Genomic DNA, 25,010 nt, shown 5'->3' with positions numbered 1-25,010 from the left:
ATGAAGGTCCAAGGGATAGAGTAAACCTGAAGCATCGCAATTTAAAACTGATCTCACATGAAAGGTTCAAAACATTGACAGCAAGAAGAGTCTTCTTGTACTGAAATCGGCATTGTTCCTTTTGTATTATTTTCCGTTGCAATTTATGTGCTTCATCGTCAATAAGAAGGTCCAAGGGATACAGTAAACCTGAAGTGAAGCATGGGAATCTAAAACTGGTCTCACAAGAAAGGATCAAATCATAGACAGGAAGAAGAGGTAGTCTTCTTGTACTTAAGTCGGCATTGTGCCATTTGTATTTAATTCCGATGCAATTTCTGTGTTTCATCATCAATAAGAAGGTCAAAGGGATACATTAAACCTGAAGTGAAGCATCGGAATCTAAAACTGGTCTCACAGGAGCGGTTCTAATCGTAGACAGTAAGAAGGATCCTTTATTGTATGATTATATGATAGCGGGACAAACACTGGTAGCAGTTACTTCTGTAAAATATTTGGGAGTGTGCGTACGGAACGATTTGAAGTGGAATGATCATATAAAATTAATTGTCGGTAAGGCGGGTACCAGGTTGAGATTCATTGGGAGAGTGCTTAGAAAATGTAGTCCATCAACAAAGGAGGTGGCTTACAAAACACTCGTTCGACCTATACTTCAGTATTGCTCATCAGTGTGGGATCCATACCAGGTCGGGTTGACGGAGGAGATAGAGAAGATCCAAAGAAGAGCGGCGCGTTTTGTCACCGGGTTATTTGGTAACCGAGATAGCGTTACGGAGATGTTTAATAAACTCAAGTGGCAGACTCTGCAAGAGAGGCGCTCTGCATCGCGGTGTAGCTTGCTCGCCAGGTTTCGAGAGGGTGCGTTTCTGGATGAGGTATCGAATATATTGCTTCCCCCTACTTATACCTCCCGAGGAGATCACGAATGTAAAATTAGAGAGATTAGAGCGCGCACGGAGGCTTTCAGACAGTCGTTCTTCCCACGAACCATACGCGACTGGAACAGGAAAGGGAGGTAATGACAGTGGCACGTAAAGTGCCCTCCGACACACACCGTTGGGTGGCTTGCGGAGTATCAATGTAGATGTAGATGTAGATGTAGATGAGTCAGTCTTCTTGTACATATGTCGGCATTGTGCATTGTGTATTTAATTCCAATGCAATTTCTGTGTTTCACCGTCAATAAGAAGGTCCAAGGCATACAGTAAACCTAAAGGGAAGCATCGAACTTTAAATCTGGTCTCACAGGAAAAGTTCAAAACATAGACAGTAAGAAGTGTCAGTCTTCTTGTACTTAAGTCGGCATTGTGCTTTTTGTATTTAATTCCGACGCTATTTCTGTGTTTCATCGCCTATAAGGAGGTCCAAGGGATACAGTAAACCTGAAGTGAAGCATCGATATCTAAAAGTGGTTTCACAGGAAAGGCTCAAATCATAGAATGTAAAAAGAGACAGTCCTCACGTACTTAAGTCGGCATTGTGACTTTGTATTTATTTCCGATGCAATTTCTGTGTTTCGTTGTCAATAAGAAGGTCCAAGGGATACAGTAAACCTGAAGAGAAGCCACGGAATCTAAAACTGGTCTCACAGGAAAGGTTCAAAACATTGACAGTAAGAATAGTCAGTCTCCTTGTACTTACGTCGGCATTGTGCCTATTGTATTCATTTCCGATGCAATTTCTGTGTTTCGTCGTCGATAAGAAGGTCCAAGGGATACAGTAAATCTAAAGCGAAGCTTCGGAATCTAAAACTGGTCTCACAGGAAATGTTCAATACATTGACAGTCTTCTTGTACTTAAGTCGGCATTGTGCCTTTTGTATTTAATTCCGATGCTATTTATGTGTTTCAACGCCTATAAGAAAGTCCCAGGGATACAGTAAACCTGAAGAGAAGCATCGGAATCTAAAACTGGTCTCACAGGAAAAGTTCAAAACATAGACAGTAAGAATATTCAGTCTTCTTGTACTTACGTTCGCATTGTGCCAATTGTATTTATATCCAATGCAATTTCTGTGTTTCGTCGTCAATAAGAAGGTCCAAGGGATACAGTAAATCTAAAGCGAAGCTTCGGAATCTAAAACTGGTCTCACAGGAAATGTTCAATACATTGACAGTCTTCTTGTACTTAAGTCGGCATTGTGCCTCTTTGTTTAATTCTGATGCAATTTCAGTGTTTCATCGTCAATTAGAAGGTCCAAGGGATACAGTTAACATGAAGTGGGGCATCGGATTTTAAAACTGGTCTCACAGGAAAAGTTCATAACATAGACAGTCAGAAGAGTCAGTCTTCTTGTACTAAAGTCGGCATTGTGCCTTTTGTATTTATTTCCGATGCAATTTCTGTGTTTCATCGTCAATAAGAAGGACCAAGAGATACAGTTAACCTGAAGTGAAGCATCGGAATCTAAAACTGGTCTCACAGGAGAGGTTCTAATCGTAGACAGTAAGAAGAGTCAGTCTTCTTGTACATATGTCAGCATTGTGCATTGTGTATTTAATTCCAATGCAATTTCTGTGTTTCACCGTCAATAAGAAGGTCCAAGGGATACAGTAAACCTGAAGGGAAGCATCGAACTCTAAAACTGGTCTCACAGGAAAAGTTCAAAACATAGACAGTAAGAAGTTTCAGTCTTCTTTTACTTAAGTCGGCATTGTGGCCCTTGTATTTAATTCCGATGCAATTTCTGTATTTAATCGTCAATATGAAGGTCCAAGGGATAGAGTAAAGCTGAAGCATCGGAATCTAAAACTGGTCTCACAGGAAAGGTTCAAAACATAGACAGTAAGAAGAGTCTTCTTGTACTGAAGTCGTCATTGTTCCTTTTGTATTTATTTCCATGCAATTTATGTGCATCATCGTCAATAAGAAGGTCCAAGGGATACAGTAAACCTGAAGTGAAGCATCGGAATCTAAAACTGGTCTCACAGGAAAGCATCAAATCATAGACAATAAGAAGAGGTAGTCTTCTTGTACGTAAGTCGGCATTGTGCCTTTTGTATTTAATTCCGATGCAAATTCTGTGTTTCATCGTCAATAAGAAGGTCAAAGGGATACACTAAACCTGAAAAGAAGCATCGGAATCTAAAACTGGTCTCACAGGAGAGGTTCTAATCGTAGACAGTAAGAAGAGTCAGTCTTCTTGTATATATTTCGGCATTGTGACTTTGTATTTAATTCCAATGCAATTTCTGTGTTTCATCGTCAATTAGAAGGTCCAAAGGATACAGTAAACCTGAAGTGGAGCATCGGAATCTAAAACCGGTCTCACAGGAAAGGTTCAAAACATAGACAGTCAGAAGAGTCAGTCTTCTTGTACTTAAGTCGGCATTGTGCTTTTTGTATTTAATTCCGACGCTATTTCTGTGTTTCATCGCCTATAAGGAGGTCCAAGGTATACAGTAAACCTGAAGTGAAGCATCGTTATCTAAAACTGGTTTCACAGGAAAGGCCCAAATCATAGAATGTAAAAAGAGTCAGTCCTCTCGTACTTAAGTCGGCATTGTGACTTTGCATTTATCTCCGATGCAATTTCTGTGTTTCATCGTCAATTAGAAGGTCCAAAGGATACAGTAAACCTGAAGTGGAGCATCGGAATCTAAAACTGGTCTCACAGGAAATGTTCAAGACATAGACAGTCAGAAGAGTCAGTCTCCTTGTACTAAAGGCGGCATTGTGCCTTTTGTATTTAATTCCGATGCAATTTCTGTGTTTCATCGTCAATAAGAAGGACCAAGAGATACAGTTAACCTGAAGTGAAGTATCGGAATCTAAAAGTGGTCTCACAGGAAAGGTTCAAAACATAGACGGTAAGAAGAGTAAGTCTTCTTTTACTTAAGTCGGCACTGTGGCTCTTGTATTTAATTCCGATGCAATTTCTGTATTTCATCGTCAATATGGATGTCCAAGGGATAGAGTAAACCTGAAGCATCGGAATCTAAAACTGGTCTCACAGGAAAGGTTCAAAACATAGACAGTAAGAAGAGTCTTCTTGTACTGAAGTCGGCATTGTTCCTTTTGAATTTATATCCATTGCAATTTATGTGCTTCATCGTCAATAAGAAGGTCCAAGGGATGCAGTAAACCTAAAGCGAAGCATCGGAATCTAAAACTGGTCTCACAGGAGAGGTTCTAATCGTAGACAGTAAGAAGAGTCAGTCTTCTTGTACATATGTCAGCATTGTGCATTGTGTATTTAATTCCAATGCAATTTCTGTGTTTCACCGTCAATAAGAAGGTCCAAGGGATACAGTAAACCTGAAGGGAAGCATCGAACTCTAAAACTGGTCTCACAGGAAAAGTTCAAAACATAGACAGTAAGAAGTGTCAGTCTTCTTGTACTTAAGTCGGCATTGTGCTTTTTGTATTTAATTCCGACGCTATTTCTGTGTTTCATCGCCTATAAGGAGGTCCAAGGGATACAGTAAACCTGAAGTGAAGCATCCATATCTAAAACTGGTTTCTCAAGAAAGGCTCAAATCATAGAATGTAAAAAGAGTCAGTCCTCTCGTACTTAAGTCGGCATTTTGACTTTGTATTTAATTCCGATTCCATTTCTGTGTTTCATCGTCAATTAGAAGCTCCAAAGGATACAGTAAACCTGAAGTGGAGCATCGGAATCTAAAACTGGTATCACAGGAAAGGTTCAAAACATAGACAGTAAGAAGAGTCTTCTTGTACCGACGTCGGCATTGTGCCTTTTTTTTCATTTCCGATGCAATTTCTGTGTTTCGTCGTCAATTTGAAGGTCCAAGGGATACAGTAAACCTAAAGGGAAGCATCGGAATCTAAAAGTGGTCTCACAGGAAATGTTCAATACATTGACAGTCTTCTTGTACTTAAGTCGGCATTGTGCCTTTTGTATTTAATTCCGATGCTATTTCTGTGTTTTATCGCCTATAAGAAAGTCCCAGGGATACAGTAAACCTGAAGAGAAGCATCGGAATCTAAAACTGGTCTCACAGGAAAGGTTCAAAACATAGACAGCAAGAATAGCCAGTCTTCTTGTACTTGCTTCGGCATTGTGCCTATTGTATTTATTTCCGATGCAATTTCTGTGTTTCGTCGTCAATAAGAAGGTCCAAGGGATACAGTAAACCTAAAGCGAAGAATCGGAATCTAAAACTGGTCTCACAGGAAATGTTCAATACATTGACAGTCTTCTTGCACATAAGTCGGCATTGTGCCTTTTGTATTTAATTCCGATGCTATTTCTGTGTTTCATCGCCTATAAGAAGGTCCCAGGGATACAGTAAACCTGAAATGAAGCATCGGAATCTAAAACTGGTATCACAGGAAAGGTTCAAAACATAGACAGTAAGAAGAGTCTTCTTGTACCGACGTCGGCATTGTGCCGTTTTTATTCATTTCCGATGCAATTTCTGTGTTTCGTCGTCAATTTGAAGGTCCAAGGGATACAGTAAACCTAAAGGGAAGCATCGGAATCTAAAACTGGTCTCACAGGAAATGTTCAATACATTGACAGTCTTCTTGTACTTAAGTCGGCATTGTGCCTTTTGTATTTAATTTCGATGCTATTTCTGTGTTTCATCGCCTATAAGAAGGTCCCAGGCATACAGTAAACCAGAAGTGAAGCATCGATATGTAAAACTGGTCTCACAGGAAAGGCTCAAATCATAGATTGTAAAAAGAGACAGTCCTCTTGTACTCAAGTCGGCATTGTGCCTTTGTATTTAATTCCGATGCAATTTCTGTGCTTTATCGTCAATAAGAAGGTCCAGGGGATACAGTAAATCTGAAGTGAAACACCGATATCTAAATCTGGTCTCACAGCAAAGCTTCAAAACATTCACAGTAAGATGAGTCAGTCTGCTTGTACTTAAGTCGGCATTGTGCTTTTTGTAATTAATTCTGATGCAATTTCTGTGTAACATCGTCAATAAGACGGTCCAAGGGATACAGTAAACCTGAAGTGAAGCATCGGAATCTAAAACTGGTCTCACAGGAAAGGTTAAAAACATAGACAGTAAGAAGAGTATGTCTTCCTACACTTAAGTCGCCATTTTGTCTTTTGAATTTAATTTCGATGCAATTTCTGTGTTTCATCGTCAATAAGAAGGTCTAAGGGATACAGTAAACCTGAGGAGAAGCATTGGAATCTAAAACTGGTCTCACAGGAAAGGTTCAAATCATAGACAGTAAGAAGATTCAGTCTTCTTGTACATAAGCCGGCACTGTGCATTTTGTATTTAATTCCGATACAATTTCTGTAATTCACCGTAAATAAGAAGGTCCAAGGGACACAGTAAACCTGAAGTGAAGCATCGGAATCTAAAACTCGTCTCACAGTAAAGATTCAAAACATAGACAGTAAGAAGAGTGTTCTTGTAGTGAAGTCGGCATTGTGGCTTTTGTATTTATTTCCGATGCAATTTCTGTGTTTCGTCGTCAATAAGAAGGTCCAAGGGATACAGTAAACCTGAAGAGAAGCATCGGAATCTAAAACTGGTCTCACAGGAAAGGTTCAAAACATGGACAGTAACAATAGTCAGTCTTCTTGTACTTACGTCAGCAATGTGCCTTTTGTATTTAATTCCGATTCAATTTCTTTGTTTCATCGTCAATAAGAAGGTCCAAGGGATACAGTAAACCTGAAGTGAAGCATCGGACTCTAAAACTGGTCTCACAGGAAAGGTTCAAAGCATAGACAGTAAGAAGAGTCACTCTTCTTCTACTTATGTAGGCATTGTGCCTTTTGTATTTAATTCCGACGCAATTTCAGTGATTCATCGTCAGTAAGAAAGTCCAAGGGATACAGAAAACCTGTAGTGAAGCATCGGAATCTAAAACTGGTCTCACAGGAAAGGTTCAAAGCATAGACAGTAAGAAGAGTATGTCTTCCTGTACTTTAGTCGCCATTTTTTCTTTTGTATTTAATTCCGATGCCATTTCTGTGTTTCATCGTCAATAAGAAGGTCCAAGGTATACAGTAAACCTGAAGTGAAGTATCGGATTCTAAAACTGGTCTCACAGGAATGGTTCATGGCATAGGCAGTAAGAAGAGTCAGTCTTCTTGTACTTAAGTCATCATTGTGCCTTTTGAATTTAATTCCGATGCAATTTCTGTGTTTCATCGTCAACAAGACTGTCCATGGGATACAGTAAACCTGACGTGAAACATAGGAATTTAAAACAGGTCTCACAGGAATGGTTCAAATCATAGAATGTAAGAAGAGTCAGTCCTCTTGTACTTAAGTCGGCATTGTACCTTTTGTATTTAATTCCGATGCAATTTATGTGTTTCATCGTCAATAAGAAGGTCCAAGGGATACAGTAAACCTGAAATGAAGCGTCGGAATCTTAAACTGGTCTCACAGGAAAGGTTCAAAACTTAGACAGTAAGAGGAGTCTGTCTTCCTGTACTTAAGTCTCCATTTTGTTTTATGTATTTAATTCCGATTCAATTTCTGTCTATCATCGTCAATAAGAAGGACCAAGGGATGCAGTACACCTGAAGTGAAGCGTTGCATTCTGAAACTGGTCTCACAGCAAAGGTTCAAAACATTGACAGTAGGAAGAGTCAGTCTTCTTGTACTTAAGTCGGCAATGTGCCTTTTGTAATTAGTTCCGATGCAATTTCTGTGCTTCATCGTCAATAAGAAGGTCCAAGGGATGCAGTAAACCTGAAGTGAAGCATGGGAATCTAAAACTGGTCTCACAAGAAAGGTTCAAACATAGACAGTAAGAAGTTTCAGTCTTCTTGTACTTAAGTCGTCATTGTGCCTTTTGTATTTAATTCCGATGCCATTTCTGTGTTTCATCGCCAATAAGAAGGTCCAAGGGATACAGTAAACCTGAAGTGCAGTATCGGAATCTAAAACTGGTCTCACAAGAAAGGTTCAAACATAGTAATTAAGAAGTTTCAGTCTTCTTGTACTCAAGTCGGCATTGTGCCTTTTGTAATTAATTCCGATGGAATTTCTGTGTTTCATCGTGAATAAGAAGGTCCAAGGGATACAGTAAACCTGAAGTGAAGCATCGTAATCTAACACTGGTCTCACAGGAAAGGCTCAAATCATAGACAGTCAGAAGAGTCAGTCTTCTTGTACTTAAGTCGGCATTATGCCTTTTGTATTTCATTCCGGTGCAATTTTTGTGTTTCATCGGCAATAAGAAGTTGCAAGGGATACACTTAACCTGAAGTGAAGCATCGGAATCTAAAACTGGTGTCACAGGAAAGGCTCAAATCATAGACTGTAAGAAAAGTCAGTCTTCTTGTACTTAAGTCGGCATTGTGCCTTTTGTATTCTATTCCGATGCAATTTCTGTGTTACATCATCAATAAGATGGTCCAAGGGATACAGTAAACCTGAAGTGAAGCATCGGAACCTAAAACAGGTCTCACAGGATAGGTTCAAAACATAGACAGTAAAAAGAGACATTCTTCTTGTACTTAAGACGGTATAGTTGCTTTTGTATTTAATACCGATGCAATTTCTGTGTTTTATCGTCAATAGGAAGGTCCAAGGGATACAGTAAACCTAACGTGAAGCTTCGGAATCTGAAACCGGTTTCACAGGAAAGACTCAAATATAGAATGTAAAAAGAGTCCGTCCTCTCGTATTTATGTCGGCATTGTGCCTTTGTATTTAATTCCGATGCAATTTCTGTGTTTCATCGTCAATAAGAACGTCCAAGGGATACAGTAAACCTGAAGTGGAGCATCGGAACTTAAACTGGTCTCACAGGAAAGGTTCAAAACATAGACAGTCAGAAGAGTCAGTCTTCTTGTACCAAAGTCATCATTCTGCCATTTGTATTTAATTTCGATGCAATTTCTGTGTTTCATCATCAGTGAGAAGGTCCAAGGGATACAGTTAACCTGAAGTGAAGCATCGGAATCTAAAACTGGTCTCACAGGAAAGGTTCAGAACATGGACGGTAAGAAGAGTCAGTCTTCTTCTACTTATGTCGGCATTGTGGCTTTAGTATTTAATTCCGATGCAATTTCTGTGTTTTATCGTCAATAAGAAGGTCCAAGGGATACAGTAAACCTGACGGGAGCATCAGAACCTAAAACTGGACTCACAGGAAAGGTTGAAATCATACACAGTAAGAAGAGTCAGTCTCCTTGTAGTCAAGTCTGCATTGTGCCTTTTGTAATTAATTCCGATGCATTATCTGTGTTTCATCGTCAATAAGATGGTCCAAGGGATGCAGTAAACCTGAAGTGAAGCATCGGAATCTAAAACTGGTCTCACAGGAAAGTCTCAAATCATAGACAGTGTCAAGAGTCAGTCTTCTTGTACATAAGTCAGCATTGTGCCGTGTGTATTTAATTCCGATGCATTTTCTATGTTTCATCGTGAGTAAGAAGGACCAAGGGATACAGTAAACCTGAAGTGAAGCATCGGAATCTAAAACTGATCTCACAGGAAGGGTTCAAATCATAGGCAGTAAGAAGAGTCAGTCTTCTTGTACTTAAGTCGGCATTGTGCCCTTTGTATTTAATTCCGATGCAATTTCTGTGTTTCATCGTGAGTATGAAGGACCAAGGGATACAGTAAACCTGAAGTAAAGCATCGGAATCTAAACCTGGTCTCACAAGAAAGTTTCAAAATATAGACGGCAAGAAGAGTCAGTCTTCTTGTACATAAGTCGGAATTGTGCCTTTTGTATTTAATTCCGATGCAATTTATATGTTTCATCGTGAATAAGAATGTCCAAGGGATGCAGTAAACCTGAAGTGAAGCATCGGAATCTAAAACTGGTCTCACAGGAAAGGTTCAAATCATAGGCAGTAAGAAGAGTCAGTCTTCTTGTACTTATGTCGTCATTGTGCCTTTTGAATTTAATTCCGATGCAAATTCTGTGTTTCATCGTCAATAAGGCGGTCCAAGGCATACAGTAAAGCCGAAGTGAAGAATCGTAATCTAAAACTGGTCTCACAGGAAAGGTTCAAACATAGACAGTAAGAAGTGTCAGTCTTCTTGTACCTAAGTCGGCATTGTGCCCTTTCTATTTAATTCCGATGCAATTTCTGTGTTTCATCGTGAGTAAGAAGGACAAAGGGATACAGTAAACCTGAAGTAAAGCATCAGAATCTAAAACTGGTCTCACAAGAAAGTTTCAGAATATAGACAGTAAGAAGAGTCAGTCTTCTTGTACATAAGTCGGAATTGTGCCTTTTGTATTTAATTCCGATGTAAATTCTGTGTTTCATCGTCAATAGGATGGTGCAAGGGATACAGTAAACCTGAAGTGAAGCATCGGAATCTAAAACTGGTCTCACGGGAAAGGTTCAAAACATAGACAGTAAGAAGAGTCAGTCTTCATGTACATAAGTCGGAATTGTGCATTTTGTATTTCATTCCGATGGTATTTCTGTGTTCCACTGTTAATAAGACGGTCCAAGGGATACAGAAAACCTGAAGTGAAGCATCGGAGTCCAAAACTGGTCTCACAGGAAAGGTTCAAATCATAGACAGTAAGAAGAGTCAGTCTTCTTGTACTTATGTCTGCATTGTGCCTTTTGTATTTAATTCCGACGCAATTTCTGTGATTCAGCGTAAATAAGAAGGACCAAGGGATACAGTAAACCTCAAGTGAAGCATCGGAATCTAAAACTGCTCTCACAGGAAAGGCTCAAATCATAGACAGTAAGAAGAGTCAGTCTTCTTGTACTTAAGTCGGCATTGTTCCTTTTGTATTTCATTCCGATGCAATTTCTGTGTTACATCGTCAATAAGAAGGTTCAAGGGATACAGTAAACCTGAAGTGAAGCATCGGAATGAAAAATTGTCTCACAGTAAAGGTTCAAAACATAGACAGTAAAAAGAGACATTCTTCTCGTACTTGAGTGGGTATTGTGCCTTTTGTATTTATTTCCGATGCAATTTCTGTGTTTTATCGTCAAGAACAAAGTCGAAGGGATACACTAAACCTGACGTGAACCATCGGAATCTGAAACTGGTTTCACAGGAAAGGCTCAAATCATATAATGTAAAAAGGGTCAGTCCTCTCGTACTTAAGTCAGCATTGTGCCTTTGTATTTAATTCTGCTGCAATTTCTGTGTTTCATCGTCAATAAGAAGGTCCAAGGGATACAGTAAACCTGACGTGGAGCATCGGAACCTAAACTGGGCTCACAGGAAAGGTTCAAAACATAGACAGTCAGAAGAGTCTGTCTTCTTGCACTAAAGTCATCATTGTGCCTTTTGTATTTTGTTTCGATGCAATTTCTGTGTTTCATCGTCAATAAGAAGGTCCAAGGGATACAGTAAACCTGAAGTGAAGGATCTGAATCTAAAACTGGTCTCACAGGAAAGGCTCAAGTCAATGACAGTAGGAAGAGTCAGTCATCTTGTACTTATGCCGGCATTGTGCCTTTTGTATTTCATTCCGATGCAACATCTGTGTTACATCGTCAATGAGAAGGTCCCAGGGATACAATAAACCAGATGTGAAGCATTGGAATCCAAAGCTTGTCTCACAGTAAAGGATCAAACATAGACAGTAAAAAGAGACATTCCTCTTGTACTTGAGTCGGTATTGTGCCTTTTGTATTTAATTCCGATGCAGTTTCTGTGTTTCACCGTCAATAAGAAGGTCCAAGCGATACAGTAAACCTGACGTGATGCATCGGAATCTAAAACAGGACTCACAGGAATGGTTCAAATCATAGAATGTAAGAAGAGTCAGTCCTCTTGTACTTAAGTCGGCATTGTGCCTTTTGTATTTCATTCCGATGCAAAATATGTGTTTCATCGTCAATAAGAAGGTCTAAGGCATACAGTAAACCTGAAGGGAAGTATCGAACTCTAAATCTGGTCTCACAGGAAAAGTTCAAATCATAGACAGTAAGAAGTGTCAGTCTTCTTGTACTTAAATCGGCATTGTGCTTTTTGTGTTTAATTCCGACGCTATTTCTGTGTTTCATCGCCTATAAGGAGGTCCAAGGGATACAGTTAACCTGAAGTGAAGCATCGGAATCTAAAACAGGACTCACAGGAAAGGTTCAAATCATAGAATGTAAAAAGAGTCAGTCCTCTTGTACTTAAGTCGGCATTGTGCCTTTTGTATTTCATTCCGATGCAAAATATGTGTTTCATCGTCAATAAGAAGGTCCAAGGGATGCAGTAAACCTGAAGTGAAGGATCGGAATCTAAAACTGGTCTCACAGGAAAGGTTCAAAACATAGGCAGTAAGAAGAGTCAGTCTCCTTGTACTTAAGTCGTCATTGTGCCTTTTGAATTTAATTCAGATGCAAATACTGTGTTTCATCGTCAATAAGGTGGTCCAAGGGATTCAGTAAACCTGAAGTGAAGCATCGGAATCTGAAACTGGTCTCACAGGAAAGGCTCAAACATAGACAGTAAGAAGGGTCAGTCTTCTTGTACTTAAGTCGGCATTGTGCCTTTTGTATTTAATTCCGATGCAATTTCTGTGTTTCATCGTGAATAAGAAGGTCCAAGGGATACAGTAAACCTGAAGTGAAGCATTGGAATCTAAAACTGGTCTCACAAGAAAGGTTCAATATATAGACAGTAAGAAGAGTCAGTCTTCTTGTACATAAGTCGGCATTGTGCCTTTTGTATTTAATTCCGATGCAATTTCTGTGTTACATCGTCAATAAGAAGGTTCAAGGGTTACAGTAAACCTGAAGTGAAGCATAAGAATCTAAAACTTTTCTCACAGTAAAGGTTCAAAACATAGACAGTAAAAAGAGACATTCCTCTCGTACTAGAGTCGGTATTGTGCCTTTTGTATTTAATTCCGATGCAATGTCTGTGTTTTATCGTCAATAAGAAAGTCCAAGGGATACAGTAAACCTGAAGTGAACCATCGAACTCTAAAACTGGTCTCACACGAAAAGTTCAAAACATAGACAGTAATAAGAGTCAGTCTTCTTGGACTTATGTCGGCATTGTGATATTTGTATTTAATTCCGACGCAATTTCTGTGTTTCATCGTCAAGAAGAAGGTCGAAGGGATACAGTAAACCTGAAGTAAAGCATCGGGATCTAAAACTGGTTTCACAGGAAAGGCTCAAATCATAGACAGTAAGGAAAGTCAGTCTTCTTGTTCGAAAGTCGGCATTGTGATTTTTGTATTTAATTCCGATGCAATTTCTGTGTTACATCATCAATAAGAAGGTCCAAGGGATACAGTAAACCTGAAGTGCAGCATCGGAAACTAAATCTGGTCTCACAGGAGAGGTTCAAAACATAGACAGTAAAAAGAGACATTCCTCTTGTACTTAAGACGGTATTGTGCCTATTGTATTTAATTCCGATGCAATTACTGTGTTTTATCGTCAATAGGAAGGTCTAAGTGATACAGTAAACCTGAAGAGAAGCATCGGAATCTAAAACTGGTCTCACAGGAAAGGTTCAAACATAGACAGTAAGAAATATCAGTCCTCTTGCACTTAAGTCGGAATTGTGTTTTTTGTATTCAATTCCGATGCAATTTCTGTGTTTCATCGTGAATAAGAAGGTCCAAGGGATGCAGTAAACCTGAATTGAAGCCTGGGAATCTAAAACTTGTGTCACAGTAAAGGTTCAAAACATAGACAGTAAAAAGAGACATTGTTCTTGTACTTGAGTCGGTTTTGTGCCTTTTGTATTAAATTCCGACGCAATTTCTGTGTTTTATCGTCAATAAGAAGGTCCAAGGGATACAGTAAACGTGACGGGAAGCATCGGATTCTAAAACTGGTCTCACAGGAAGGGTTCAAATCATATACAGTAAAAAGCGTCAGTCTTCTTGTACTTAAGTTGGCAATGTGCCTTTTGTATTTATTTCCGACGAAATTTCTGTGTTTTATCGTGAATAAGAAGGTCCAATGGATACAGTTAACCTGAATTTAATCATCGAAATCTAAAACTGATCTCACAGGAAAGGTTCAAAACATAGACAGTAAGAAGAGTCAGTCATCTTGTACATAAGTCGGCATTGTGCCTTTTGTATTTAATTCCGATGCAAATTCTGTGTTTCATCGTCAACATGTAGGTCGAATGGATACAGTAAACCTGAAGTGAAGCATCGGAATCTTAAAGTGGTCTCACGGGAAGGGTTCGAAACATAGGCAGTAAGAAGAGTCAGTCTTCTTGTACATAAGCCGGCATTGTGCATTTTGTATTTAATTCCGATGCAATTTCTGTGTTTCACCGTATATAAGACGGTCCAAGGGATACAGTAAAACTGAAGTGAAGCATCGGACTCTAAAACTGGTCTCACAGGAAAGGCTTGAATCATAGACAGTAAGAAGAGTCAGTCTTCTTGTACTTATGTCGGCATTGAACCGTTTGTATTTCATTCCGATGCAATTTCTGTGTTACATCGTCAATGATAAGGTCCAAGGGATACAGTAAACCTGGAGTGAAGCATCGGATCCTAAAACTTGTCTCACAGTAAAGGTTCAAAACACAGACAGTAAAAAGATACATTCCTCTTGTACTTGAGTCGGTATTGTGCATTTTGTATTTGATTCCGATGCAATTTCTGAATTTTATCGTCAATAAGAAAGTCCAAGGGATACAGTAAACCTGACGGGAAACATCGGGATCTAAAACTGGTTTCACAGGAAAGGCTCAAATCATAGACAGTAAGGAAAGTCAGTCTTCTTGTTCGAAAGTCGGCATTGTGATTTTTGTATTTAATTCCGATGCAATTTCTGTGTTACATCATCAATAAGAAGGTCCAAGGGATACAGTAAACCTGAAGTGCAGCATCGGAAACTAAAACTGGTCTCACAGGAGAGGTTCAAAACATAGACAGTAAAAAGAGACATTCCTCTTGTACTTAAGACGGTATTGTACCTATTGTATTTAATTCCGATGCAATTACTGTGTTTTATCGTCAATAGGAAGGTCTAAGTGATACAGTAAACCTGAAGAGAAGCATCGGAATCTGAAACTGGTCTCACAGGAAAGGTTCAAACATAGACAGTAAGAAGTATCAGTCCTCTTGCACTTAAGTCGGAATTGTGTTTTTTGTATTCAATTCCGATGCAATTTCTGTGTTTCATCGTGAATAAGAAGGTCCAAGGGATGCAGTAAACCTGAATTGAAGCCTGGGAATCTAAAACTTGTGTCACAGTAAAGGTTCAAAACATAGACAGTAAAAAGAGACATTGCTCTTGTACTTGAGTCGGTTTTGTGCCTTTTGTATTAAATTCCGACGCAATTTCTGTGTTTCATCGTCAATAAGAAGGTCCAAGGGATACAGTAAACCTGAAGTGAAGCATCGGAATCATAAACTGGTCTCACGGGAAAGGTTCAAACATAGACAGTAAGAATGCAATTTCTGTGTTTCATAGTCAACAAGAAGGTCAAGGGATACAGTTAACCTGAAGTGAAGCATCGGAATCTAAAACTGGTCTCACAGGAAAGGTTCAAAGCATAGACGGTAAGAAGAGCCAGTCTTCTTCTACTTAAATTGGCATTGTGCCTTTTGTATATAATTCCGATGCAATTTCTGTGTTTCATCGTGAGTAAGATGGTCCAAGGGATACAGTAAACCTGACGGGAAGCATTGGAATCTATAACTTGTCTCACAGTAAAGGTTCAAAACATAGACAGTAAAAAGAGGCATTCCTCTTGTACTTAAGACGGCATTGTGCCTTTTGTATTTAACTCCGATGCAATTTCTCTGTTTCAACGTCAATAGGAAGGTCAGAGGGATACACTAAACCTGACGTGAACCATCGGAATCTGAAACTGGTTTCACAGGAAAGGCTCAAATCATAGAATGTAAAAAGGGTCAGTCCTCTCGTACTTAAGTCAGCATTGTGCCTTTGTATTTAATTCTGCTGCAATTTCTGTGTTTCATCGTCAATAAGAAGGTCCAAGGGATACAGTAAACCTGACGTGGAGCATCGGAACCTAAACTGGGCTCACAGGAAAGGTTCAAAACATAGACAGTCAGAAGAGTCTGTCTTCTTGCACTAAAGTCATCATTGTGCCTTTTGTATTTTGTTTCGATGCAATTTCTGTGTTTCATCGTCAATAAGAAGGTCCAAGGGATACAGTAAACCTGAAGTGAAGGATCTGAATCTAAAACTGGTCTCACAGGAAAGGCTCAAATCAATGACAGTAGGAAGAGTCAGTCATCTTGTACTTATGCCGGCATTGTGCCTTTTGTATTTCATTCCGATGCAACATCTGTGTTACATCGTCAATGAGAAGGTCCAAGGGATACAATAAACCAGATGTGAAGCATCGGAATCCAAAGCTTGTCTCACAGTAAAGGATCAAACATAGACAGTAAAAAGAGACATTCCTCTTGTACTTGAGTCAGTATTGTGCCTTTTGTATTTAATTCCGATGCAGTTTCTGTGTTTCACCGTCAATAAGAAGGTCCAAGCGATACAGTAAACCTGACGTGATGCATCGGAATCTAAAACAGGACTCACAGGAATGGTTCAAATCATAGAATGTAAGAAGAGTCAGTCCTCTTGTACTTAAGTCGGCATTGTGCCTTTTGTATTTCATTCCGATGCAAAATATGTGTTTCATCGTCAATAAGAAGGTCTAAGGCATACAGTAAACCTGAAGGGAAGTATCGAACTCTAAATCTGGTCTCACAGGAAAAGTTCAAATCATAGACAGTAAGAAGTGTCAGTCTTCTTGTACTTAAATCGGCATTGTGCTTTTTGTGTTTAATTCCGACGCTATTTCTGTGTTTCATCGCCTATAAGGAGGTCCAAGGGATACAGTTAACCTGAAGTGAAGCATCGGAATCTAAAACAGGTCTCACAGGAAAGGTTCAAATCATAGAATGTAAAAAGAGTCAGTCCTCTTGTACTTAAGTCGGCATTGTGCCTTTTGTATTTCATTCCGATGCATAATATGTGTTTCATCGTCAATAAGAAGGTCCAAGGGATGCAGTAAACCTGAAGTGAAGGATCGGAATCTAAAACTGGTCTCACAGGAAAGGTTCAAAACATAGGCAGTAAGAAAAGTCAGTCTCCTTGTACTTAAGTCGTCATTGTGCCTTTTGAATTTAATTCAGATGCAAATACTGTGTTTCATCGTCAATAAGGTGGTCCAAGGGATTCAGTAAACCTGAAGTGAAGCATCGGAATCTGAAACTGGTCTCACAGGAAAGGCTCAAACATAGACAGTAAGAAAGGTCAGTCTTCTTGTACTTAAGTCGGCATTGTGCATTTTGTCTTTAATTCCGATGCAATTTCTGTGTTTCATCGTGAATAAGAAGGTCCAAGGGATACAGTAAACCTGAAGTGAGGCATTGGAATCTAAAACTGGTCTCACAAGAAAGGTTCAATATATAGACAGTAAGAAGAGTCAGTCTTCTTGTACATAAGTCGGCATTGTGCCTTTTGTATTTAATTCCGATGCAATTTCTGTGTTACATCGTCAATAAGAAGGTTCAAGGGTTACAGTAAACCTGAAGTGAAGCATAAGAATCTAAAACTTTTCTCACAGTAAAGGTTCAAAACATAGACAGTAAAAAGAGTCATTCCTCTCGTACTAGAGTCGGTATTGTGCCTTTTGTATTTAATTCCGATGCAATGTCTGTGTTTTAACGCCAATAAGAAAGTCCAAGGGATACAGTAAACCTGACGTGAAGCATCGGAATCTAAAACTGGTTTCACAGGAAAGGCTCAAATCATAGAATGTAAAAAGAGTCAGTTCTCTCGTACATAAATCGGCATTATGCATTGTGTATTTAATTCCGATGCAATTTCTGTGTTTCACCGTCAATAAGAATGTCCAAGGGATACAGTAAACCTGAAGTGAAGCATGAAACTCTAAAACTGGTCTCACACGAAAAGTTCAAAACATAGACAGTAATAAGAGTCAGTCTTCTTGGACTTATGTCGGCATTGTGATATTTGTATTTAATTCCGACGCAATTTCTGTGTTTCATCGTCAATAAGAAGGTCCAAGGGATACAGTAAACCTGAAGTAAAGCATCGGGATCTAAAACTGGTTTCACCGGAAAGGCTCAAATCATAGACAGTAAGGAAAGTCAGTCTTCTTGTTCGAAAGTCGGCATTGTGATTTTTGTATTTAATTCCGATGCAATTTCTGTGTTACATCACCAATAAGAAGGTCCAAGGGATACAGTAAACCTGAAGTGCAGCATCGGAAACTAAAACTGGTCTCACAGGAGAGGTTCAAAACATAGACAGTAAAAAGAGACATTCCTCTTGTACTTAAGACGGTATTGTGCCTATTGTATTTAATTCCGATGCAATTACTGTGTTTTATCGTCAATAGGAAGGTCTAAGTGATACAGTAAACCTGAAGAGAAGCATCGGAATCTAAAACTGGTCTCACAGGAAAGGTTCAAACATAGACAGTAAGAAGTATCAGTCCTCTTGCACTTAAGTCGGAATTGTGTTTTTTGTATTCAATTCCGATGCAATTTCTGTGTTTCATCGTGAATAAGAAGGTCCAAGGGATGCAGTAAACCTGAATTGAAGCCTGGGAATCTAAAACTTGTGTCACAGTAAAGGTTCAAAACATAGACAGTAAAAAGAGACATTGCTCTTGTACTTGAGTCGGTTTTGTGCCTTTTGTATTAAATTCCGACGCAATTTCTGTGTTTTATTGTCAATAAGAAGGTCCAAGGGATACAGTAAACGTGACGGGAAGCATCGGATTCTAAAACTGGTCTCACAGGAAGCGTTCAAATCATATACAGTAAAAAGTGTCAGTCTTCTTGTACTTAAGTCGGCAATGTGCCTTTTGTATTTACTTCCGACGAAATTTCTGTGTTTCATCGTGAATAAGACGGTCCAATGGATACAGTTAACCTGAAGTGAAGCATCGAAATCTAAAACTGATCTCACAGGAAAGGTTCAAAACATAGACAGTAAGAAGAGTCAGTCATCTTGTACATAAGTCGGCATTGTGCCTTTTGTATTTAATTCCGATGCAAATTCTGTGTTTCATCGTCAACATGTAGGTCGAATGGATACAGTAAACCTGAAGTGAAGCATCGGAATCTTAAAGTGGTCTCACGGGAAAGGTTCGAAACATAGGCAGTAAGAAGAGTCAGTCTTCTTGTACATAAGCCGGCATTGTGCATTTTGTATTTAATTCCGATGCGATTTCTGTGTTTCACCGTATATAAGACGGTCCAAGGGATACAGTAAAACTGAAGTGAAGCATCGGACTCTAAAACTAGTCTCACAGGAAAGGCTTGAATCATAGACAGTAAGAAGAGTCAGTCTTCTTGTACTTATGTCGGCATTGAACCGTTTGTATTTCATTCCGATGCAATTTCTGTGTTACATCGTCAATGATAAGGTCCAAGGGATACGGTAAACCTGGAGTGAAGCATCGGATCCTAAAACTTGTCTCACAGTAAAGGTTCAAAACACAGACAGGAAAAAGATACATTCCTCTTGTACTTGACTAGGTATTGTGCATTTTGTATTTGATTCCGATGCAATTTCTGAATTTTATCGTCAATAAGAAAGTCCAAGGGATACAGTAAACCTGACGGGAAGCATCGGGATCTAAAACTGGTTTCACAGGAAAGGCTCAAATCATAGACAGTAAGGAAAGTCAGTCTTCTTGTTCGAAAGTCGGCATTGTGATTTTTGTATTTAATTCCGATGCAATTTCTGTGTTACATCATCAATAAGAAGGTCCAAGGGATACAGTAAACCTGAAGTGCAGCATCGGAAACTAAAACTGGTCAAAACATAGACAGTAAAAAGAGACATTCCTCTTGTACTTAAGACGGTATTGTGCCTATTGTATTTAATTCCGATGCAATTACTGTGTTTTATCGTCAATAGGAAGGTCTAAGTGATACAGTAAACCTGAAGAGAAGCATCGGAATCTAAAACTGGTCTCACAGGAAAGGTTCAAACATAGACAGTAAGAAGTATCAGTCCTCTTGCACTTAAGTCGGAATTGTGTTTTTTGTATTCAATTCCGATGCAATTTCTGTGTTTCATCGTGAATAAGAAGGTCCAAGGGATGCAGTAAACCTGAATTGAAGCCTGGGAATCTAAAACTTGTGTCACAGTAAAGGTTCAAAACATAGACAGTAAAAAGAGACATTGCTCTTGTACTTGAGTCGGTTTTGTGCCTTTTGTATTAAATTCCGACGCAATTTCTGTGTTTCATCGTCAATAAGAAGGGCCAAGGGATACAGTAAACCTGAAGTGAAGCATCGGAATCTTAAACTGGTCTCACGGGAAAGGTTCAAACATAGACAGTAAGAATGCAATTTCTGTGTTTCATAGTCAACAAGAAGGTCAAGGGATACAGTTAACCTGAAGTGAAGCATCGGAATCTAAAACTGGTCTCACAGGAAAGGTTCAAAGCATAGACGGTAAGAAGAGCCAGTCTTCTTCTACTTAAATTGGCATTGTGCCTTTTGTATTTAATTCCGATGCAATTTCTGTGTTTCAACGTGAGTAAGATGGTCCAAGGGATACAGTAAACCTGACGGGAAGCATTGGAATCTAAAACTTGTCTCACAGTAAAGGTTCAAAACATAAGACAGTAAAAAGAGGCATTCCTCTTGTACTTAAGACGGTATTGTGCCTCTTGTATTTAATTCCGATGCAATGTCTGTGTTTTATCGCCAATAAGAAAGTCCAAGGGATACAGTAAACCTGACGTGAAGCATCGGAATCTAAAACTGGTTTCACAGGAAAGGCTCAAATCATAGAATGTAAAAAGAGTCAGTTCTCTCGTACTTAAATCGGCATTATGCATTGTGTATTTAATTCCGATGCAATTTCTGTGTTTCACCGTCAATAAGAATGTCCAAGGGATACAGTAAACCTGAAGTGAAGCATCGAACTCTAAAACTGGTCTCACACGAAAAGTTCAAAACATAGACAGTAATAAGAGTCAGTCTTCTTGGACTTATGTCGGCATTGTGATATTTGTATTTAATTCCGACGCAATTTCTGTGTTTCATCGTCAATAAGAAGGTCCAAGGGATACAGTAAACTTGAAGTAAAGCATCGGGATCTAAAACTGGTTTCACAGGAAAGGCTCAAATCATAGACAGTAAGGAAAGTCAGTCTTCTTGTTCGAAAGTCGGCATTGTGATTTTTGTATTTAATTCCGATGCAATTTCTGTGTTACATCATCAATAAGAAGGTCCAAGGGATACAGTAAACCTGAAGTGCAGCATCGGAAACTAAAACTGGTCTCACAGGAGAGGTTCAAAACATAGACAGTAAAAAGAGACATTCCTCTTGTACTTAAGACGGTATTGTGCCTATTGTATTTAATTCCGATGCAATTACTGTGTTTTATCGTCAATAGGAAGGTCTAAGTGATACAGTAAATCAGAAGAGAAGCATCGGAATCTAAAACTGGTCTCACAGGAAAGGTTCAGACATAGACAGTAAGAGGTATCAGTCCTCTTGCACTTAAGTCGGAATTGTGTTTTTTGTATTCAATTCCGATGCAATTTCTGTGTTTCATCGTGAATAAGAAGGTCCAAGGGATGCAGTAAACCTGAATTGAAGCCTGGGAATCTAAAACTTGTGTCACAGTAAAGGTTCAAAACATAGACAGTAAAAAGAGACATTGCTCTTGTACTTGAGTCGGTTTTGTGCCTTTTGTATTAAATTCCGACGCAATTTCTGTGTTTTATCGTCAATAAGAAGGTCCAAGGGATACAGTAAACGTGACGGGAAGCATCGGATTCTAAAACTGGTCTCACAGGAAGGGTTCAAATCATATACAGTAAAAAGTGTCAGTCTTCTTGTACTTAAGTCGGCAATGTGCCTTTTGTATTTATTTCCGACGAAATTTCTGTGTTTCATCGTGAATAAGAAGGTCCAATGGATACAGTTAACCTGAAGTGAAGCATCGAAATCTAAAACTGATCTCACAGGAAAGGTTCAAAACATAGACAGTAAGAAGAGTCAGTCATCTTGTACATAAGTCGGCATTGTGCCTTTTGTATTTAATTCCGATGCAAATTCTGTGTTTCATCGTCAACATGTAGGTCGAATGGATACAGTAAACCTGAAGTGAAGCATCGGAATCTTAAAGTGGTCTCACGGGAAAGGTTCGAAACATAGGCAGTAAGAAGAGTCAGTCTTCTTGTACATAAGCCGGCATTGTGCATTTTGTATTTAATTCCGATGCAATTTCTGTGTTTCACCGTATATAAGACGGTCCAAGGGATACAGTAAAACTGAAGTGAAGCATCGGACTCTAAAACTGGTCTCACAGGAAAGGCTTGAATCATAGACAGTAAGAAGAGTCAGTCTTCTTGTACTTATGTCGGCATTGAACCGTTTGTATTTCATTCCGATGCAATTTCTTTGTTACATCGTCAATGATAAGGTCCAAGGGATACAGTAAACCTGGAGTGAAGCATCGGATCCTAAAACTTGTCTCACAGTAAAGGTTCAAAACACAGACAGTAAAAAGATACATTCCTCTTGTACTTGAGTCGGTATTGTGCATTTTGTATTTGATTCCGATGCAATTTCTGAATTTTATCGTCAATAAGAAGGTCCAAGGGATACAGTAAACGTGACGGGAAGCATCGGATTCTAAAACTGATCTCACAGGAAGGGTTCAAATCATATACAGTAAAAAGTGTCAGTCTTCTTGTACTTAAGTCGGCATTGTGCCATTTGTATTTAATTCCGATGCAATATCTTTGTTTCATCGTCAATAAGAAGGTCAGAGGGATACAGTAAACCTGAAGTGAAGCATCGTAATCTATAACTAGTGTCACAGGAATGCCTCAAACATAGACAGTAAGAAGAGTCAGTTTTCTTGTACTTAAGACGGCATTGTGCCAAATGTATTTAATTCCGATGCAACTTCTGTGTTTAATCGTCAATAAGAAAGTCAGAGGGATACAGTAAACCTGAAGCGAAGCATCGGAATATATAACTAGTGTCACATGAATGGTTCAAACATAGACAGTAAGAAGAGGCAGTTTTCTTGTACATAAGTCGGCATTGTGCCTTTTGTATTTAATTCCGTTGCAATTTCTGTGTTTCATCGTCAACAAGAAGGTCAGAGGGATACAGTATACCTGAGTGAAGCATCGGAATCTATAACTAGTGTCCCAGGAATGGTTCAAAACATAGACAGTAAGAAGAGTCAGTCTTCTTGTACTTAAGTCGGCATTGTGCCTTTTGCATTTAGTTCGGATGCAATTTCTGTGTTTCATCGTCAATAAAAGGTCCGAGGGATACAGTAAACCTGAGGTGAAGTATCGGAATCTATAACTAGTGTCACATGAATGGTTCAAAACATAGGCAGGAAGAAGAGTCAGTCTTCTTGTACTTATGTCGCCATTGTGACTTTTGTATTTAATTCCGATGCAATTTCTGCGTTTCATTGTCAATAAGAAGGTTCAGGGGATACAGTAAACCTGAAGTGAGGCATCGATATCTAAAACTGGTCTTACAGGAAAGGTTCAAATCATAGACGGTAAAAAGAGTCATCCTCTTGTACTTACGTCGGCATTGTGCCTTTTGTATTCAATTCCGATGCAATTTCTGTGTTTCATCGTCAATAAGAAGGTCCAAGGGATACAGTAAACCTGAAGTGAAGCATCGGAATCTAAAACTGGTCTCACAGGAGAGGTTTAAGGCATAGCCAGTAAGAAGAGTCAGTCTTCTTGTACTTAAGTCGGCATTGTGCCTATTGTATTTAATTTCGATGCAATTTCTGTGTTTCATCGTCAATAAGAAGGTCCAAGGGATACAGTAAACCGGAAGTGAAGCATCGGAATCTAAAACTCGTATCCCAGAAAGGTTCAAAACATAGACAGTAAGAAAAGTCAGTCTTCTTGTACTTTAGTCGGCATTGTGCCTTTTGTATTTAATTCCGATGCAATTTCAGTGTTTCATCGTCAATAAGAAGGTCCAAGGGATGCAGTAAAACTGAAGTGAAGCATCGGAATCTAAAACTGGTATCCCAGGAAAGGTTCAAATGATAGACAGTAGGAAGAGTCAGTCTTCTTGTACTTAAGTCGGCATTGTGCCTTTTGTATTTAATTCCGATGCAATTTTTGTGTTTCATCGTCAATAAGTAGGTCCAAGGGATACAGTAAACCTGAGGTGAAGCATCGATATCTAAAACTTGTCTCACATGAGAGGCTAAAATCATAGAATGTAAGAAGATTCAACCCTTTTGTACTTAAGTCGGCATTGTGTCTTTTGTATTTAATTCCGATGCAATTTCTGTGTTTTATCGTCAATAACATGGTCCAAAGTATACAGTAATCCTGAAGTGAAGCATCGGAATCTAAAACTGGTCTCACAGGAAGGTTCGAAACATAGACAGTGAGAAGTGTCAGTCTTTTTGTTCTTAAGACGGCATCGTACATTTTGTATTCAATTCCGATGCAATTTCTGTGTATCATCGTCAATAAGAAGGTTCGAGGGATACAGTAAACCTGAAGTGAAGCATCGGAATCTAAAAATGGTCTCACAGGAAAGGTTTAAAGCATAGCCAGTAACAAGAGTCAGTCTTCTTGTACTTAAGTCGGCGTTGTGCCGTTTGTATTTAATTCCGATGCAATATCTGTGTTTCATCGACAATAAGAAGGTCCAAGAGATACGGTAAACCTGAAGTGAAGCTTCAGAATCTAAAACTGTTCTCACAGGAAAGGTTCTAAACTGAGACAGTAAGAAGAGACATTCCTATTGTACTTATTACGGCATTGTGCCTTTTATATTTAATTCCAGTGCAATTTCTGTGTTTCATCGTGGATAAGAAGGTCCAAGGGATACAGTAAACCTGAAGTGAAGGATCGGAATCTAAAATTGGTCTCACAGGAAAGGTTCAAAAAATAGAATGTAAGAAGAGTCAGTCCCCTTGTACTTATGTCGGCATTGTGCCTTTTGTATTTAATTCCGATGGATTATTTTTTTGTTTCATCGTCAGTAACATGGTCCAAGGTATACAGTAATCCTGAAGTGAAGCATCGGAATCTAAAACTGGTCTAACAGGAAAGGTTCAAAACATAGACTGTAAGAAGAGTCAGTCTTTCTGTATATAAGTCGGCATTATGTCTTTTGTATTTAATTTCGATGCAATTTCTGTGTTTTATCGTCAATA

The sequence above is a fragment of the Schistocerca serialis genome, chromosome 2 (genome assembly GCF_023864345.2).
Source record: "Schistocerca serialis cubense isolate TAMUIC-IGC-003099 chromosome 2, iqSchSeri2.2, whole genome shotgun sequence".
Classification (NCBI taxonomy): domain Eukaryota; kingdom Metazoa; phylum Arthropoda; class Insecta; order Orthoptera; family Acrididae; genus Schistocerca; species Schistocerca serialis.
The sequence above is the reverse complement of the archived record's forward strand: the minus strand, read 5'-3'. Positions refer to the sequence as shown.